The sequence below is a fragment of the Notamacropus eugenii genome, chromosome 2 (assembly GCF_028372415.1).
Source record: "Notamacropus eugenii isolate mMacEug1 chromosome 2, mMacEug1.pri_v2, whole genome shotgun sequence".
Classification (NCBI taxonomy): domain Eukaryota; kingdom Metazoa; phylum Chordata; class Mammalia; order Diprotodontia; family Macropodidae; genus Notamacropus; species Notamacropus eugenii.
This window is the reverse complement of record NC_092873.1, coordinates 347,989,152-348,005,061: the sequence shown is the minus strand read 5'-3', so window position 1 is coordinate 348,005,061 and position 15,910 is coordinate 347,989,152. Positions and strand designations below refer to the sequence as shown.

Sequence of the window (15,910 nt, the reverse complement as noted above, 5' to 3'; positions counted from 1 at the left end):
CTTGTTCTGTCATGTTTGCCAATCTTGTAGGTGTGATGTGGTACCTCAGAGTTGTTTTGATTTGCATCTCTCTACTCAATAGTGATTTAGAGCATTTTTTCATATGATTTTCATATGATTATCTATAATTTAATTTCTTCCTCTGAAAATTGCCTGTTCATATCCTTTGACCATTTATAATTGGGGAATGACGACTTCTCATATTTCTTTAGGACCAAGCTTGGTCATTATAATTCAAAGCAATCAGTTTTAATTGTTTTGTTGTTCTTTGTGTATATTGTTTTCCTGATTCCACCAGTGAAGTTGAATGTTTTTAAATCAAATGTGAGATGTTACATTGTCTCTGTTAAATGTTGTCTTATTTGATTTGGCCCAGTGTCCTACCATCTTGAAAACTAACAAGACAATATTTGTGAAGCACTTAGTACAGTGCCTGGCACACAGTAGGTGTTTAATAAATGCTTGTACCCTTCCTCCCCTTTTGCATCCCATGTCAGTTAGGTAATATGTTGGCTATGCCTCACAGGTTTATTAACTACAGTTTTGATAAGCATGCAATCTATTGTTTTCACCCAAGTCATTAACAAAATCATTAAATAGCACAGAGCCAAGCACAGATTCCTGGCAGAGTACTCCATTGAAGACCTCTTAGAGGTCTAATCAGGTCTTGAAACTAGGTTCTCAAGAGGCAGCTAGGTTGGTACAGTGGCCAGAGTGTCAGACTAGAGTCAGGAAGACTCATCTTCTTGAGTTCAAATCTGGCCTCAGATGTGTCACCCTGTACAAGTCTCAACCCTGTTTGCCTTAGTTTCTTCATCTGTAAAATGAGCTGGAGAAGGAAATAGCAAACCACTCCAGTATCTTTGCCAAGAAAACTCTAAATAGGATCATAAAGAAATGGGCACAATGGAAAACATCTTAACATTGACCAAACGCTTCCATTACCTTATGTGTGGTTCTTATTCTCAAGAAACTTACATATAGTTGGAGATATAAGGTAAATGCACACAAAAGGTTGACTAGCACTGTATGCCTGTCCCAGTGCATTATGGTTGAAGTTCGTCCTTCATTCTTGAAGAGGACCAATGATATCATGAAAGTGATGTCTTGTCTTTTGAATAAATTGGATTTCAGTGAGGCAACCTCACTCTCCAGAGTCATTGAAATCCGGTGGCAAGACAAAAGTAAAGATGACTGGTGATGTCCTGGGGTGCAGTGGATGACTTAGGCCATTGTAAATTAGGATGTGAATTCTGTAGGGCCTCAGAGGAAGGAAGATCTCTATGGGCTAAGATGGTCAAGAAAGGTTCCATAGAGCAGATGAGACTTGAGCTGGGTCTTAGGGGATGGAAAGGCACTAAAGAGGTGGAGATGAAGGGAAGAGAGGCGAGGAGGAGAAAGGCACAAATAAAATATATAGTAAGGCATAAATAAAATTTTTAAAAATTTCAGTTCAGTTCACAACTTGTATATCATGCTCATGCAAGGATCATGAAAGTCTTCTCTGTATCTTTTCAGGTTTAGTGTATGTGAGATGGAGGGAAGCTGCCTTGGGATTTCTGGCCTCTGAACTTGTCCTGCTGTCTTTTCCTAGGGGTAAAATGAGAACAAGAAGCGTTGGTCAATGAATGAGAAGCACGGGATTCCTTAAGTGAATGACATGGTATCATTCATGCATTTTCCCCCAGCATACAAGACAGAGAATTCATCTCCAATTTCAGTTCTGTTTATTTTTTTCAGTGGTAGATTGACCCTTCCACCACAAACTGCTCTGTGTTTGTTGTTAAAACCTCATCAAATGAAAGCTTCCTGGCACAAGCTGTCCTGACAGATACACTTGTGGGATGCACACACACACACACACACACACACACACACACACACACACACACACACACCATTCTCATTGGTTTTAGGTTGACCTAGCCTCACACCTACATATGTAGCAGACAAATGCCTGTCTCAAGCATTGTTTTCTCTGTCTCTCTCTTTCTGAAAAGGGCAATTTGAGGGGTTAGAAATAAATACACTGAAGATCAATGGGTAGGTATTGGAACTGTGATTTCATTGGCACAGGGAATTCCCATGTGAAGAAATTCCTTCTACCAATGCAGGGTGGCAACTCCTCCTTCTCACTAGCATTTCTATAGCACCTATTATGTGCAAGGCACTGTGGTAAGCAGTTTACAAATGCTACCTAATTTGATCTTCATAACCACTCTGGGAGTGGTAGGCGCTATTATTATCCTCATTATACAGTTGAGTTGAGAGGTGTATGGGCTGTTTGGGGAGGACTAGATCCTCTGGTGTGAGGCCTTGCCAAGCCGTTTTCAGGGCTGTTCATCCACCTTTGGTGTCCACCTGGCACTCAATTAGACCTGTGGCATGCACAGTGGCCCTATCCTGGTAACGTGTCTCAGCAGATGAGCTAAGCCAGCTTGAGGGTAACTGACAAGTCATAAACCCATAGATTAGTTAGTTGGGGTATCTAAGGCAACCATGTGAAGACGGTTCCCCTGGTAGAATGGGTGGATGAGAACAATGTGTTCTAGTGGTCACTGAAGGTGGTTGAAGCAGGTGCTATGGAATGCTTAGGGGTAGGTCAGGCATTCTTGAAAACACCAAGCTCATCCACTGCATCTCAGGCCATCACTGGTTGTCTTGACTTTTGTCTTGCCATGCCAAGTCAAGACATCACCTTATGATGTCATTGATCATGTTTGAAACAAAGGACAAATGAACAAGAGCTGAGGAAACTGAGGCAGAAGTTAAAATTACTTGTCCAGGGTCACAGAGCTAGATGTCTGAGGCTAGATTTGAGCTCAGGTTTTTCTTTTTTCAAGCCTAGAACTCTATCTACTGTATCACCTACTGCCCACTTATCCCCAATTTAGTCTTAAAGCATCACCTAAAGATTCAGGATATGTCAGAGGTAAAACTTGAGACTGACCCTTCAGTTCTCAATCCTTTAAAGTCAAAAGACCTGGGTTCAGGTTCTTCATTTACCACTAACTAGCTGTGTAACTTTGAGAAGGTAATTTCATTGTCTTAATTTCCTCATCTATAGAAGACATGATAACAGAGGTATTTCCTACTTCATTTATGAGATTCAAATGAAAAATTTGGATTCAGTCAAGTAGCACTTAAGGACCTAGAAGGCCATGTATGGCTTTAAGGTTGCAGGTTTCCCCACCTCTGGGCTCTGAGAGAACCCTCTGAGGCTCAGAGGGTTTGGGCAACTTGCCTACGGTCATACAGCTAATAAACAACTGAGGTTAGATTAGAATAAATGTCTCCCTGATTCTAAAGCCAAGCTCTCTATTGTCTCTGCACTGCAGGACAACCTTCACACCTATCCAGTGGTGCAGCTCAGCCTGGATTTGATGCTGCTAACTCCAAGACTCAGGTAAGGCCTTTTAGACCACAGCCTGTTTAGGAATGTTGGCTGTAATTCTATGACCCTCCTTCACTGGGCAGCATAAGGCTGCATGCATGTGTGTGTGTGTGTGTGTGTGTGTGTGTGTGTGTGTGTGTGTATGTGTGTGTATGTGTGTGATGGGGGAACGTAGGGCCAGGGAGAGACTCTGACAAGCTGAAACAGTGTTTGGATTTTTTTCTCCCCCTTAAAGACTGAGCCTTTTAATGACTACTTTTATAACAAGCATGAAATTAAATAGAAGAGAAAATTTGCAGCGTCTGGGAGTGAGTATAGGTACAAAGCTTCTTGGCCAATGGCCATACAGGTGGGCCTCATTCTACACAGTCAGTAGGCTCCTGAAAAGGCATGTGCAAGTTGAATTTTCTTTTCTTTTGCAAACTGAATTTTCACAAAGTAATTGATATTTTCCATGTGCTGATGTCATTATGTTTCACTATTTTTGTCTCTGTCAGATCTTAAGCTCTGAGTTTCTCTGCCTACCTGCCATACAACCATTCTCCTACAGGATAACATGAAAATGGAACTGGGGTGGGGGAAAAAGTTATTTAAAGGAAAATTCTGCAAAATGAAGGATCCCTTTGTGATATAAATAATCCTCAAAGATGCCTACCAATTAGGGAATGTATAAACAAGTTGTAATGAATGTAATGGATTAATATTGTGTTATAAGAAATGGCAAGCAGAATGCTTTAAAAAAATAACCTGGAAAGATTTACATGAACTGATACAAAGTGAAGTGAGCAGAACCAGGAAAACACTGTCACAGCATGAGCAACATTGTGTGATGAACAACAGGGAATGACTTAACTATTTCTCAGCAATACCATGAGCCAAGACAATTTCAAATGATCCGTGATGGAAAATGCTATCCACAACCCGAGAAAGAAGTGAGGAAGTCTAAATGCAGATTGAAGCATACTATTTTCACTTTATTTTTTTGTTTTTTTCTCCTTTTGTCCCGTTTCTTCTTTCACAACATGACATATGGAAATGTCTTTTATATGCTTGCACATATATAACCTATATCAAATTGCTTACTGTCTTAGGGATGGAGAGGGAGAAAATTTGGAACTCAAATTTTTAAAAAGAATTTTAAAAATTGTCTTTACATGTAATTGGAAAAAATACTATTTAAAAAGAAAAAATGAAAACAATAATCCTCAGTTTGATTTGATCCAATTTAAACAGCAACTATTAATCATCAGTTATATACTTAATCCTCTATGAACCAATTTAGGGGATATAAAATTAACAAATTAATCAGTCAAACAAAAAACATCTATTAAACATCTACTATATACCAGGAGCTGTGCTTGGCTGTAGAGATTGAATAGGACACAGAGATAGAAATGATATAGTCCTTGTCCTCAGAAAACCTACATTTTCTCAGAGGAGGAAACATGTTCATTTGTAAGCATATATGTAACCCTTCATTGTTGTTGAGTTGTTTCAGTTGTGTCTGATTCTTCATTACCCCATCTGGGGTTTTCTCAGCAAAGATACTGGAGTGGTCTGCCATTTCCTTCTCTAGCTCATTTTACGGATGAGGAAATTGAGGCAAACAGGGGATTTATCCAGGGTCACATAGCTATTAAGTGTCTGAGGCTGGATTTGATTATTCTTCCTGATTCCAGCCTGTCACTCTGTCCACTGCACCACCTAGCTGCCCATATATAACCCTACTTGCCCAAACCTGGTGTGGTTTTCCTGAAGAACAACTCTGTGATTTGCAATGTGCACACATAAAGGGGACATCACTCCGAATGGACTGAGAGAATTCTGAACTTCCAGAGTGGAGAAAGGATTTGGCTTCAGCTTATAGGACACATTCTCTGAGTGAGGATCTTGAGAGAGACAGGTTGAGAGAGATGTGAGACAGACTTTCTTTACTTTTTTTTTTTCCTTTTTTTTGTTTATTTATTTATTAATTTGACATTCATTTTAACAAAATTTTGGGTTACAAATTTTCTCCCCTTTTATCCCCTCCCCCCCAAACACCAAGCATTCTAATTGCCCCTATGACCAATCTGCTCTCTCTTCTCTCATCCCTTTCTGCCCTTGTCTCCATCTTCTCTTTTGTCCTGTAGGGCCAGATAGCTTTCTATACCCCTTTACCTGTATTTCTTATTTCCTAGTGGCAAGAACATTACTCGACAGTTGATCCTAACACTTTGAGTTCCAACTTCTTTACCTCCCTCCCTCTCCACCCCTTCCCTTTGGAAGGCAAGCAATTCAATATAGGCCAAATCTGTGTAGTTTTGCAAATGACTTCCATAATAGTTGTGTTGTATAAGACTAACTATATTTCCCTCCATCCTATCCTGTCCCCCATTACTTCTATTCTCTTTTGATCCTGTCCCTCCCCATGAGTGTTGACCTCAAATTGCTCCCTCCTCCCCATGCCCTCCCTTCCATCATCCCCCCCACCCTGCTTATCCCCTTATCCCCCACTTTCCTGTATTGTAAGGTAGGTTTTCCTACCAAAATGAGTGTGCATTTTATTCTTTCCTTTAGTGGAATGTGATGAGAGTAAACTTCATGTTTTTCTCTCACCTCCCCTCTTTATCCCTCCACTAATAAGTCTTTTGCTTGCCTCTTTTATGAGAGATAATTTGCCCCATTCCACTTCTCCCTTTCTCCTCCCAATATATTTCTCTCTCACTGCTTGATTTCATTTTTTTAAGATATGATCGCATCCTCTTCAATTCACGCTGTGCACTCTGTCTCTATGTGTGTGTGCATGTGTGCATGTGTGTGTGTGTAATCCCACCCAGTACCCAGATACTGAAAAGTTTCAAGAGTTACAAATATTGCCTTTCCATGTAGGAATGTAAACAGTTCAACTTTAGTAAGTCCCTTATGACTTCTCTTTGCTGTTCACCTTTTCATGCTTCTCTTCATTCTTGTGTTTGAAAGTCAGATTTTCTTTTCAGCTCTGGTCTTTTCATCAAGAGAGACAGACTTTCAAATGGTGGCCTGGAGCCCTAAAACTGCAGAAGTATATAGGAGCTGGCCCTCATCTTGTCCACTGCTTCCATTACAAGACCAACGAGAGCACATTCCTTCTTGGTAAGACTGTTCCATTTCTCACCTTTAGCTGAGATCTTATCTTGCTTCCAGCTAGAGTTAATTTGTTCTTATGCATTCCTTCTATATATTCTAATCTGTACAGCTTTTTCAGTTTCTGTTTGTTGTTTTCTTGGAAAAATAGATTTACTAGCTATTTTTTATACCCTTTCATACAATCATTGTTTGATGGGAGGCAGCTAAACTGGTGAGTGCAAGGATTGTCCTCCCCTTTGGAATGATCAGGAAAGTGACTTTTGTTATGAACCCAGACTCATTCTCCTAAGACTAGAGGTATTTTGATGTTGCTGTTCAGTCGTTCTTTAGTCTTGTCCAACTCTTCATGACCCCATTTGGAGTTTTCTTGGCAAAGAGAGTGGAGTGGTTTGTCATTTCCTTTTCCAGTTCATTTCACAGATGGAGAAACGGAGACAAACAGGGTGAAGTGACTTGCTCATGGTTACATACCTAGTGTCTGAGATCAAATTATAACTCAGGAAGAAGAGTCTTCCTGACTCCAGTCCCAACATTCTGCCCAAGGTGCCATCTAGCTGCCCTAGAGGTATTTGAGGGATAGCAAATAGCTATAAATCTAACCCAAAATCCCTCTTGGAGATAAGAGAAATTAACTAGTTTCAGCAGTCATAGATTCTGCCTGCCCTTCCCTCCCTAATACCTCAGCTAGGCTGTTGGTGATACTAAAAGTATGGCTCTCTTCTTCTGTCCTACAAAGATGGGCCAGATCCAAGATTATATCTATCAAAGCTACTTATGTACCATATTTTTATACAATATGGTTTATTTAAGCTTTAAGAACTTAAAACTTCACTAAAACTTCTAGACACTGTATATATTTATATACTCCATCTGTATTACCTATGTTACTTATGCAAAATACAGCGTGGGGAATAGATCTGTGACTTCAGTGGTATAAGAAACTCCTAATGAAGAAAATTCAGCAATATGGATGAGCACTTTTTCTGCAATGTAGTCTTAGAGAATTTCCTGAGGCACTGAGAAGCTAAATAATTTGTCCAGGGTCACAAAGCCAGTTTGTGTCAGAATCTGATTCCAAGGCCAGCTCTCCAACCACTATGCCATGCTGTTTGTCATATAAAATATTTTTACAAACAAATACAAGGTAATCTGGGGGTGGCACCACTGACCAGGGGGAAGTTGAACAGATTTCATATATAAGATGATGCCTAATCTGAAATTCAAAGTAAATAAGGTATTCTAAGATTTGGAGGTGAGAGAGAGAGACAGCAGAAGATTTCCTTAATTCCCAGCAAGAGAAGATTGCCTTGACTGAGTCTTTTCTAAATCTGTTGATATAATTATGTGATTTTTGTAATTAGTATGGTCTATTATGATTATAATTTGCCTAATATTGAACCTATACTGAGTTCCAAGCATCAACTCAACTTGGCAATACTGTGTAATATTTTTAATATGGTGTTAAAGCTGCTTTGTTAACATTTTATTAAATATCTTTCATCAATATTTATTACAGAAAGTTTTCTTTTTCTGTTTTATCTCTCCCTGGTTTAAGAGTCAGGTCTATATTTGTCTTGTAAAAGGAATTTAATATGGTTTCCTTTTTCTTTATTTATGCAACAATTTACATAATAGAAGAACTAAGTATTATGTGTTAGAATTCACTTGCAAATCCACCTAGTTCTGTGACTTTCATCTTTGTGCTTTATGGAGTCAAGTTCTGATTGTTCTATTCTTGATTCACTTCTTCAGGGAGTCTATCACTTATATTTATTCTCCATTTAATTTCCTCCAGAGCTCTTATTTTTATTTTAATTTCATTTTTCATTTTTTTCTTCATTTCTTTCAGCTACTTTTGGAATCTTTCGGGACAATTTACTATTTTTTTTCTTGAGACTTTGCATATACTTGTTGAGGAGTCATTTTCTTCTGGGTTTGCCTCTTGGGTTTCTCTTAATCTGTAGTATTTCTTCATTGCATTTGTTGTCTTCTGGATACTCATATTTCCAGATTTGGTTCTTGGATTGTGACTTTGTGCCGAGGACAATCTTTGTCCCTTCTGGAATTTTTAGATGCTTTTGGTAGACCCATTTGGTCTTGTCCTTTCTATATTGTGGATACCACTATCACTGCCATTCTCTTAAATTGGGACGCTCTCAATTTTGGCTATGATATTTCTGGGAGTTTTCACTTTGGACTTTCAGGAAGTGATCAGTGATTTCTTTAAATTTTTACTTTGCCACTTGGTTCTAAACTGTTGGTAATTTTATTTTAGGATTTCTTGAAGTATGATGTCTAGGTTCTTTTGTTGTTGTTGTTCATGGCTTTTAGGTAGTCCAATGATTCTTAAATTATCTTGCATTGATCTGTTTCCAGATCAGGTTTTTTTCCTATCTCACATTTTCTTATATTTTTCAATCTTTTGACTTTGTTATTATTATTTCTGGATGTTTCATAGGATCATTAGCCTCCATTTGGCTAATTTTCAATGGGTTAATTCTAAGTTTCAACAAGTTATTTTCTTCAGTAAGGTCCTGTGTGAGAAACTGCAAAAATGCAAGTTTGGCTGGAATGTAGAGTGGATAAAGGGGGAGAATATATAATAGGGCTGAAAAGATACCTCTTTTTCCAAGCTATTATTTCTCTTTTAAGATGTTTCTTCTCTAGTTCTTGATTCTTTTACCATTTTTCCTCTACTTTTCTCATCTAATTTATTAAAATTTCTTTTAGCTCTTTTCTATAAACTTTTGTTTTATCTCTTCTAGGAATCCTTGTTGGACTTGTTCCCAAGCTGCCTTTTTCTTAGACACTTTTTTGAGGAGTTGGAGGAGAGAGGCATGAAGGACAAAATTTAAGTGACATAAAGCCAAAATCTATTTTAAAAAGTAACCCTTCAAAATCAATCTTCAACCTACCTTTTCAGGCTTATTATATATTATCCCCCTTTATCTACCCTACATTCCAGCCAAACTTGCATTTTTGCTGTTCCTCACACAGGACATTTCATTTCCTATCTTTGCATAGGGGATATATTCCCCATGCCTGCAATTCACTCCCTCCTCATTGATACATTTTAGAATTCTTAGTTTTATCGAAATCTTAGTTATTTCCTACTATTTCCAACATAAAACCTTTCCTGATCCTTAATTACCTAGTCCCTCTCCCCCATTTATTAACATCTCTTTCCTCTTCCCTAACAATTTATCTGTGTTTACTTGATATATAGTTTGTATTGCTGTTTGTTCTTCGTTCTCAAAGAAGACTGTGACATCAGAAAGACGATGCTATAACTTGCAAGTATATTGGATTTAGGTGAGGGAGGTCTGTGCACAGTCACTAATCTCACTTTCTCCTCCAGAGCCCTCTGGGCCCAGTGGCAAGATATAGATCCTAACAACTGGAGATGGTCCAGTGTGTATGCAATGGGAGGCCTTGGTCTTTTTAAGCTTTTCTTTTTAAGTCTTTCCATGTTCTCACTTTGACTGTAGTTTGCACGTATTTTGGTCCATAGACTTAAAGCTATCTTAAAGAGATAAAGATAACGAGACTTAAAGAGATCTTACAAGTCTTCTAGTTCAACTTCCTCATTTTACAGATGAGGAAACTGAGGCTTAGAGAACTTAAGTAGATATATCAAAGTCACACAGATAAATGGCTTTTCAATGTACCTTGTGTAGCACCAATTTGATATTCACAGTGCCTACAGCAGCCATGAATATCCCAGTGCAATTCTGAATAGCAAAATACAACAAACTCTCCACATGGAATCCACTGTACTACCTAGCTTCCCCTTTATCTCCTTTTGTGTGCACCTGTTTGTGTTTGTGTACATGTAATACGTGTATTTGTATCTGTGCATGTGTACAAGCATATTCATTTTATTGTGCTTTGCTTTTTTTGTGCTTCTCAGATACTGAGTTTTCCTTACAAACTGAAGGTTTGTGGCAACTCTGCATTGAGCAAGTCTATTGGCACCATTTTTTCCAATAGCATGTGCTCACATTGTATCTAGATGTCACATTTTGGTAATGCTTGCAAAATTTCAAGCTTATTCATTATTATTGTACCTGCTATGGTGATCTGTGATCAGTGATCTTTGATGTTTCTACTGCAATTGTTTTGGGGTGTTGTAAACTAGACTCATGTAAGATGGTGAATTTCACTGATAAATGTCATATGTGCTCCAACTGCTCCACTGACTGGCCATTTCCCCTACCTCTTCCTCCTTCAGCCTTCCTATTCCCCGAGACACAGCAATACTGAGGAATGTTACATAAACTTAACTGATAAAGCAGCAGCAGAGTTTGAAAGGATTGACTCCAGATTTGAAAGAAGTTCTCCTGCAGATAAAATGTTATCAAACAGTATTAAATACTACAGAGAAATCTTTTGTGAAAGGAAGAATCAATTGATATAGAAAACTTCATTGTCTTATTTTTAGAAATTGCCACAGCCACCCCAACCTTCAGCAACCACCATCCTGATCAGTCAGTAGCCATCTACATCAAGGCAAGACCCTTTGCCAGTAAAAAGATTACGATTCAATGAAGGGTCAGATGATGGGTAGCACTTGTAGCAATAAAGACTTTTTAATTAAGGCATGCACATTATTTTTTAGACATAATACTATTATACACTTAATAGACTACAGTATAGGATAAACACAACTTTTATATGCAAAGGGAAACCAGAATATTCATGCAATTTGCCTTATTGTGATATTCACTTTTTTGAGGTGGTCTAGAAATGAATCTGCAACGTTTCTGAGGTATGCTTGTATTTGTTTATATTTATCTGTCATAGTCAATGTTCAGCCTTAACTTTCTCAGAAGGGTTGGCAGAATAAATGACAGAATGGTAAGGCTAGCACACACACACACACACACACATATATTAGAGACAATTTACTCCATACCTCTTTGTCCTGAATCAGAAACTAAGGCCTTCAAAAGGTCAATGCCTTTGCTACTGTCATACAACTAATACTTAGTGGTAGTGACAAGAACAGCATACATTGCCTAATTCCCAGTCCTGTTTTTCATTCCATATGTTCAATGCTTAACTTAAACCACAGACCACTCACTGGAAGTATGAACTTGATTCTGGCCTTGTTATATTTTTCCTGGCTAAGGGAAAGGCTGCTCAGACACCCAGGGGCTGCCTAGTCCCACTGCTGCTTCCAGTGAGAAATGACCCTATGGCCTGGGCCACCTGTCTGCAGGGTTGTGACCACAGCTCCCAGTGTATCCACATCTACTGCTTCATTACTTACCTGGAGCCACAGGACTTTGAGGTATAATAGTAAAATGAGTTATGTCTTTTGATTTGTGCATAAATTGGATTTAAGTGAGGCAGAGTTGCGCAAAGTCATCAGCCTCACTCTCTCCTCCCAGAGTCATCATAGTGCAGTGGCAGGACAGAGTCAAGACAGCTGGTGATGACTCAGGATGCAGTGGATGACCTTAGTGTCTTCGGTGTCTAACCAAGCTTTAAGCACTCCACATTGCCTGCTTCAGCTGTCTTCATGGCCATTGGAGCACATTGTTCTTATCTGCCCATTCCACCAGAGGAAATCTTCACATGCTTGGGAAAGACACCCCTCCTAACTCACCAATAAGATCCATTGGTTACCCTCAACCTGGTTTGGTCAGTCTGCTGAAATGGTTTACTGAAGTTTGGTCTCTGGGCATGCTGCATCTTCTTGGAGCAACAGGTGAGAGTTGGGTGGAACAGGTGGATACCAAAGGTGGAAAGAGCTCTGAAAAGGGCTTGGCAGCCATCACACCAGAGGTACTGGTCCTCCCTGAACACACCCTACACCCCAGTTACAACTACTGGTAACTCAAAGAAAGTGTGGAGAATTTCTGGTGCTATAGTAAGAGCTCTGGACTACAAATAAAAAGACCTGGGTTAAAATTCTGTCTCTGTTGTTTACTGCTCTTTACTATGAGTAACTTTAGGCTAGTCACCTTTCTTTGGACCTCAGTTTCCCCATATGTAAACTAAATTGTCTCTAAGGCCCTTTGCATGCAGTTCAAATAGTTTGCAAGTCTACTTTAAGTTTACATCTCTCATTGGACTCAAGCTATTGGATAATGTCAGACATTAGCTTGTTGAACAATAGCCATTACGCAGACACAATATGTGCACAAATATACACAATCTCTTTCTCTCTGTCTCTTTGTCTCTGTCTCTGTCTGTCTCTATCTCTCTGTCTCTCTGTCTCTGTCTCTCTGTCTCTCTGTCTCTCTCTCTGTCTCTCTCTCTCTCTCTCTCTCTCTCTCTCTCTCGCACACACACACACACACACACACACACACACACACACATTTGGACTAAGCTGTATTTAGAGACAGATGGCTGGACTAGTGAATGTACAGACAGAAATGGTTCACTTTCTCCCTATTCTTCCTCTATTAGTATATCCTCATTAAGAGCATAGGTCTCTGGTATGGATTGGGAAACAGTGCTTCAGTTGATAACATCTTGGGGAATGAGGAAGAGGAGGAGCTGTTGATTTGGTAATACCAGGTACCTGTAGTCTCCTGACTTTTCCTTTCTACCTTCCAGGGAGATTAGGAGGCCTTTCTTTTCTTCTTAAATAATATTTTATTCCTCCCATTACATGTAAAAACAATTTTTAACATTTTTTTTAAATTTTGAGTTCCAAATTCTCTCCTTTCCTCCTCTCTCCCTTCTCTGAGATGGTAAGCAATCTGACACAGGTTACACATGTGCAATCATGTAAAACATATTTCCATTATTAGTCATTTGGTGGGAAAAAGCTCAAACAAAAAAAAAAGAATGAAAGTGAAAAATAGTATGATTCAATCTATATTCATACTCCATCAGTTCTTTCTCTGGAGGTGGAGAGGAGTCTTCATCATGAGCCCTTTGAGATTATCTTGGATCATTGTATTTCTGAGAAGAACTAAGTCATTTAAGTTGTTCATCATACAATATTGCTATTGCCATGTGCAATGTTCTCCTGGTTCTACTCACTTCACTCTGCATCAGTTCACCCAAATCTTTCCAGGTTTTTCTGAAAACATCTTGCCCATCATTTCTTATAACACAATAGTGTTCCGTTACAATCATATACTACAACTTGTTTAGTCATTTCCCTATTGGTGGGCATTTCCTTGATTTCCAATTCTTAGCCACCACAAAAAAAGAGCTCTTTATACAAATAAGTTCTCTCCTGCCTTTCAAAAAAAATTTCTTTGAGATATAGACCTAATATTATTATTGCAAGATCAAAGGGTATATTCAGTTTGATAGCCTGTTGGGCATAGTTCCAAACTGTTCTCTAGAAGGGTTGGATCAGTAAATAACTCCAACAACAATGCATTAGTGTCTTAATTTCCCCACATTCCCTCCAACAGTTATAATTTTCCTTCTTTGTTACATTAGCCAATCTGATAGCTATGAAGTAGCACCTCAGCATTGTATTAATTTATATTTCTCTAATTATTAATGATTTAGAACATTTTTGACATGACTATCAATAGCTTTGATTTTTTCATCTGAATACTACCTGTTCATATTCTTTGACCACTTACCAATTGGGAAATTGCTCTTATTTTGATATATTTGAGAAATGAGATCTTTGTCAGAGAAACTTGCTATAAATTTCCCCCCCAGTTTTCTGCTTTTCTTCCAATTTTTGTTACATTTTTTCCTTTGTACAAAACCTTTTAAATTTAATATAATTGTTTGGTTATAAAGTTTTCCTTACTCATAGAGTTGACAGGTAAAACTGCTCCATGCTCTCAATCATGTGCCCATTTTGATCTTATCTTGGAATATGGTGTGAAATGTTCATCTATTCCTAGTTTCTGCCATACTATCTTCCAGTTTTCCCAGTAATTTTTGTCAAATAGTGAGGTTTTTTTGTCCCCAAGCTTGGATCTTTGCATTTATCAAACACTAAGTGGCCATTTACTATAATGTAGTGTGTACCTAATCTAATCCACTGATCCACCACTCTGTTTCTTAGCCAGTTTTGATTATGTTTTGATTATGTTCACTTTGCAATATAATTTGAAGGTTGGTATGGCTGTCACCTTCCTTTACATTTTTTTCATTGATTCTCTTGATATTCTTGATTTTTAGTTCTTCCAGATGAATTTTATTATTATTTTTTCTAGCTCTATAAAATAATTTTAGTAGTTTGATTGTTATGCCACTGAATAAATAGATTAATTTAGATAGAATTGTCATTTTTATTATATTGGCTTGACCTACTCATGAGCAATTGATATTTTTCCAATTGTTTAGATCTGACTTTACTTGTGTTTCAAGTGCTGTAATGGTATTCAGAATTCCTGAGTTTATCTTGACAGATAAACTACCAAGTATTTTATATTGTCTACAGTTACTTTAAATGGAATTTCTCTATTTCTGCTGGATTTTGTTGGTAATATATTGAAATACTGATGATTAGGAGGTCTTATTAAAGAAACATTCTCATGCTCACTCTTACTTGTTGAACTCATGTTCTTTAGTCTCCCCTTAGATCAATTCTTTTGTCCCTTTCAGCTTTAATATTTTATGAATCTATGACTTTGGGGCTAATTAGTAACTATTAAGTCCAAAGCCATTGTTTAGGGTGACTTTTGGCACTTCTCTGGAACCTCCTTGGAGCATTTCTCATTATGAAGTAGAATTCAGGATGAAGCATTTTGGGCTCCATCCAAGAGGCTGACTCGTTGCAGTCCAAAATCACAGTGTGGCCCCTATGGACACTGTTATAGTCAGGCAACTGCGTATTTTTGGAGTTGAGTGTCTACTGACTACTGTCCTAGGTACTTGGTGTGTGAATATATGTATTGGTGGGATAGGAAGGTGCTTTCATCCACTGTTCATTTACCCAACTTAACTATATTATGCAGATGCTGTGCAATGTGTGTATATATCTATGCACACATGTACATATACATGTATATATATTTACATATGCATCTATATGTGTATATATACATATATATGACCAGATTAGAATGCCAGAATAAAGTCTTTTCTCTACTTTCTAGCTGAAAGTGGAGAATTTCTAGCCATCAGTTCACCCAGAGTTAACAGCCTCCTCCTCACATTCTCTCTTTCTTTCCTATACTGGATAACCTCATCTGGGCACCGGCCCAACCCACCTTGACCCACTGGACCCACCAGACTACTTGGTGACTCTTCAGGGACCTTACTCCGAGAAACATTGACCTCAGAAACTTCTGTAGGAGCCTCCTCAGTCTCTAATTTGCTGGATCCATGTTAGGGTAGACCTCAGTTAGAGAAAAACACTCTATAACTATGGGCATGCAGATGGCAGCTTGAACTGGCTCTTGAGAGATGACTGTTAATTTTTAGCATTTACATATGGGAAATTGGCAAATGGTACAAATGAGGGCTTGA

General features: G+C 38.4%; 1 non-coding gene across 1 annotated transcript; it reads right to left on the bottom strand.

Annotated features, from left to right (window-relative positions):
- Nucleotides 1-1,442: 1,442 nt before the first annotated feature.
- Nucleotides 1,443-1,550, bottom strand: LOC140530589 (U6 spliceosomal RNA). Its single transcript, XR_011976017.1, has one exon. It is a non-coding gene; the product is annotated as a U6 spliceosomal RNA (small nuclear RNA).
- Between the last annotated feature and the right edge of the window lie 14,360 nt (nucleotides 1,551-15,910).